The sequence below is a fragment of the Macaca nemestrina genome, chromosome 17 (assembly GCF_043159975.1).
Source record: "Macaca nemestrina isolate mMacNem1 chromosome 17, mMacNem.hap1, whole genome shotgun sequence".
Classification (NCBI taxonomy): domain Eukaryota; kingdom Metazoa; phylum Chordata; class Mammalia; order Primates; family Cercopithecidae; genus Macaca; species Macaca nemestrina.
This window is the reverse complement of record NC_092141.1, coordinates 77,026,897-77,031,804: the sequence shown is the minus strand read 5'-3', so window position 1 is coordinate 77,031,804 and position 4,908 is coordinate 77,026,897. Positions and strand designations below refer to the sequence as shown.

Genomic DNA, 4,908 nt, shown 5'->3' with positions numbered 1-4,908 from the left:
ATTGTATTTTCGTATGCATAGAGGTGATTTATTCATACTTCCTATTGTCAAAGAAAATATTAAAAAGCCGCGCACTCAAGCGTTGAAACTTAGTACACTTAATTATTCTTAGAGCATCACCAAGGATATGCTTCAGTAAACCTGGCTTTTTCCCCCCACCAGTGCACGAAGGTAAAGATTATGACTATTAGTAATTTAGTTCAACTGCCTTAAATTTGCTATTTCACCATCGGTGCAAATGTCAACGCAATAAATAACTTGTTTTCATGAAAAGCATTTCCTGAATGCCTCTGAGTTCACAGACCAAGGTGAGTTAAGTGACATATCACACACAGCCTAGATTAGAAAGATATGCACCAAAATGTTAATACATTTTGTAGTAGTGGTTAACTTGGACTGATAAAAATTAGGGCCAATTTCGATTTTCTTTTTTTTTCTTTCCCCAGACGGAGTTTTGCTCTACCTTCCAGGCTGGAGTGCAGTGGTGCAGTCTCGGCTCACTCCTGCCTCAGCCTCCCCAGTAGCTGGGATTAAAGGCACGCGCCACCACGGCCGGCTAATTTTTGTATTCTTGGTAGAGACGGGGTTTCACCGTGTTGACCGGGCTGGTCTTGAACTCTTGACCTCGTAATCCGCCCGCTTTGACTTTCCAAAGTGCTGGGATTACAGGCGTGAGTCGCCGCGCACGGCATTTTTTTTTTTTTTTCTAAAGGTTGTCTTGCTCTATTACCCAGGCTGAAGTGCAGTGGCGGGATCTCTGCGCACTGCAGCTTCCGCCTCCCCGGTTCAAGGATTGTCCTGTCTCACCCTCCGGAGCAGCTGGGACTACAGGCGCTCGTCACCACGCCCCGCTAATTTTTGCGTTTTTTTTTTTTTTTTTTTTTTTTTGAGACGGAGTCTCACGCTGTTGCCCAGGCTGGAGTGCAGTGGCGCGATCTCGGCTCACTGCAAGCTCCGCCTCCTGGGTTCACGCCATTCTCCTGCCTCAGCCTCCTGAGTAGCTAGGACTACAGGCGCCCGCCACCGCGCCCGGCTAATTTTTTGTATTTTTAGTAGAGACGGGGTTTTTCACTGTGGTCTCGATCTCCTGACCTTGTGATCCGCCCGCCTCGGCCTCCCAAAGTGCTGGGATTACAGGCTTGAGCCACCGCGCCCGGCCATTTTTGCGTTTTTAGTAGAGATTAAGTTTCACCTTGTTGGCCAGGCTGGTCTCGAACTTCTTAACCTCAAGTGATCCGTCCGCCTCGGCATCCCAAAATGCTGGGATTACAGGCGTGAGCCACCGAGTCTGGCCCAATTTCGATTTTCTTTACTTGGCTTACCCTTTTTTTTTTTTTCCCCGAGACAGTCGTGCTCTGTCGCCCAGGCTGGAGTGCAGTGGCGCAATCTCGGTTTACAGCAACCTCTGCCTCCCGGGTTCAAGCGATTCTCCTGCCTCAGCTTCCCTAGTAGCTAGGATTACAGGCGCACGCCACCACGCCCGGCTAATTTTTTTTGTATTTTTAACAGAGACTGGGTTTCATCAGGTGTTGGCCAGGCTGGTCTCCAACTCCTGACCTCAGGTGATCCGCCCGCCTCAGCCTCCCAAAGTGCTGGGATTATAGGCATGAGCCACCACGCCCGGCCGGTTTAGCCATATTTTATACAAACTTGTGAAGAACAAGTGTTACGTGTCTAAGAATAAAACAAAATTGTGTATTTGTAAAAATCACAAATGCAGCATATTTACATGAAACAAGCATACAGATACTGTGCATGGCACCAGAAAGTCTCTAAATCTTTTTTTTTTTTTTTTTTTTTTTTTGAGACGGAGTCTTGCTCTGTCACCCAGGCTGGAGTGCAGTGGCCGGATCTCAGCTCACTGCAAGCTCCGCCTCCCGGGTTTTACGCCATTCTCCTGCCTCAGCTCTAAATCTTTACTCAAAAGTTAACTTCAGGATGTTGGTTGGGGGCGAGGGGGAGACAAACCCGTACCATTTGGCACTTAGGGACCTTGTTGTGTTAATTTTCCCTTTACTCCAGAGGGAAAGAAGAGTCAGGGGGAGGAAAACGGCCGAAGGGACAGAGGTCAGATTTGAAGTTCTCTGGATGGAAAAGCCTGTTCACCCAGGAGTCCAACAGTTCCTAGCACATAACAGGTTATCACATTAATCTCTGCTGAATAAACGCGGGAAAGAAAGAGAAGAAAGGGACAAGAAGGTTGGCGGGAGAAGGAAGCTGCGGGAGGATTTCGCGATCTGCAGGGCTCCCAATGCCGCCTGCCCTGCAGAGGGTCCCGGGGAACTTTGTAAACTGAAGGCGCCCAGGTCCGCCCAAGTCAACTGAACTAGAACGGGATGGGGTAGGCACTGGAACCTTGTTTAAAGTTCCCCAGGTGAGCCCAATGGACAACCAGAGTTGAGAACGCTCGAAGAACCCAACAGGAAAGCGAGCACCCAAACCCGGCAGCGCGGATGCCATGCAGTTACCCGGAGGGTCAGGCGCAGGCGCTCCGGAGCCCTCGCGGCCGCTCCGGGCCCACGGCGCAGGCGCGCGGGAGGTCCGGGCTGCCGGCAGGGACAGCGACGCAGAAAAGCGCAGGCGCGCGCCGCCGCAGCTGGGGGCGGCTGCCAAATCACTTGCCGCTGGGCGCGAGACCGCGATGCGCGGGGGCAGGAGCGTGATGATGGCATCACGTAAGGAGAGGGTGTGAGAAGCCGGATCCTGTGGTGACCCAGTGGCCTAATGGATAAGGCATCAGCCTCCGGAGCTGGGGATTGTGGGTTCGAGTCCCATCTGGGTCGCGTGTGATTAGTTTTGGTGGAATAAAGGGTGATCATTGGACAGATTGCGACGTGGTTCTTTCGGTTCTCGGCAGCTATCGTTATCACAAATGAAGAGGTGCTTTTGAGAGTTTTAAAAACACTGTCAGCGAATGGGTACAAAAATACGGTCAGACCTAGTGTTACGAAGCACAGTAGGGTAATTATAGCTAACGGTAATTTACTGTATATTTCAAAGTAGCTAGAAGAAAATATTTGAAATGCTCCAAACACAAAGAAATGATCAGTGCTTGAGGTGACGGCTATCCTAGTTATCCTGATTTGATCATTACATATTACACGAATGTAACACAGTATCACTTGTTATTCGGGGTGGGGTGGCTCACGCCTGTAATTCCAGCTCTTTAGGAGGCCAAGGCGAGAGAATAGCTTGAGTCCGGGAGTTTGAGACCAGCCTGGGCGACATAAGGGGGCGACATAAGGAGACGACACTACCCCCAACCCCAACCTCCCAGAAAAAAATTTTAAAATTAGCTGTGAGGTATACGATTGGGCCACTGCACTCCAGCCTGGGTAACAGAGCGAGACCCTGTCTCAAAAAACAAAAACAAAACCTCAAAATCGATATGAAGTATCAATCTTTAAAAAGAATTTAAAAACCAGGCCGTGGCTCATGCCTGTAATCCCAGTGCTTCGGGAGGCCGAGGCCTCACCTGAGGTCAAGAGTTCGAGACCAGACTGACCAACATTTGAAATACTAAATACGAAAAATTAGCCGGGCGTGGTGGCGCATGCCTGTAGTCCCAGCTAATTGGGAGGCTGAGGCAGGAGAATCTCTTGAACCTGAGAGGCAGAGGTTGCAGTGAGCCGAGATCGCAACATTGCACTTCAGCCTGGGCAACAAGAGCAAAACTCCGTCTCTAAATAAATAAATATATATATATATATTTAGGCCAGCCGCAATGGCTCGCAACTGGAATCCCAGCACTTTGGGAGGCCAAGGCAGGCTGATTACCTTAGGTCAGGAGTTCAAGACCAACCTGGCCAACATGGTGAAATCCTGTCTCTACTAAAAGTACAAAAATTAGCCAGGCGCTCTGGCCCATGCCTGTAATCCTAGCTACTCTGGAAGCTGAGGCAGGAGAATCGCTTGAACCCGGGAGCTGGAAGTTGCAGTAAATCGAGAACCGAGATGGTGCCATTGCACTCTAGCCTGGGTGACAGAGCCAGACTCCGTCTTAAAAAAATAAATAAATAAATAAATAAATAAATAAATAAATAAGGCCGGGCATGGTGGCTCATGCCTGTAATCCCAGCACTTTGGGAGGCCAAGTCGGGCGAATCACGAGGTCAAGAAATCGAGACCACCCTGGCCAACAGGGTGAAACCCTGTCTCTACTAAAAATACAAAAACAGCTGGGCGTGGTGGCGCCTGCCTGTAGTCCCAGCTACTCGAGAGGCTGAGGCAGGAAAATCACTTGAACTTGGGAGGTGGAGGTTGCAATGAGCGCCGAGATTGCACCACTGCACTCCGGCCTGGTGACAGAGCGAGACTCTATCGAAAATAAATAATAATAATAATAACTTTAAAAAGTGTTTTTCTCCAGCATTATTGAGATGTAATTGACAAAAATTGCTCACATGGAGGAAGCATTTATTCTTGCTTAACTTTTACTGATTTTTAAACGAAAAAGACCTTACCAAACACAAACTGGCAACTAAACATATGGCATCATCTCTTTTTCTACTTTTTTTTGTGTGTGTGAGATGGAATCTCGATATTGTAGCCCAGGCTGGAGTGCAATGGCACGATCTTGGCTCACTGCAACCTCCGTCCCCCAGGTTCAAGCGATTCTGCTGCCTCAGCCTTCCGAGTTCTGTCTACTTTTTCAACCCGAGATTCACAATGGGCAGCCACACTTACGAAACTTTCTCCCTATTCTTATCCCAAGGGATGTGTGAGCAGATCCAACTGTGCTGGCCTCAGATTTCCAGGACAGTACTAAGGAAAGTTTATAGCAGAGTAACTGTGGAGTTACACCATACAACTATAATAAACATAATTTATTGTTGCTGTCTTCAAAGTATTATGAACAACAAATTGTAATTAGGACAGTTCATTTGTTTGTGCCTGTGTGTGTGTGAG

The 4,908-nt window shown here is 48.6% G+C and overlaps 1 non-coding gene across 1 annotated transcript; it reads left to right on the top strand.

Annotated features, from left to right (window-relative positions):
• Positions 1-2,710: 2,710 nt before the first annotated feature.
• Positions 2,711-2,783, top strand: TRNAR-CCG (transfer RNA arginine (anticodon CCG)). The gene has a single exon. It is a non-coding gene; the product is annotated as a tRNA-Arg (tRNA).
• The last annotated feature ends 2,125 nt before the right edge of the window (positions 2,784-4,908 follow it).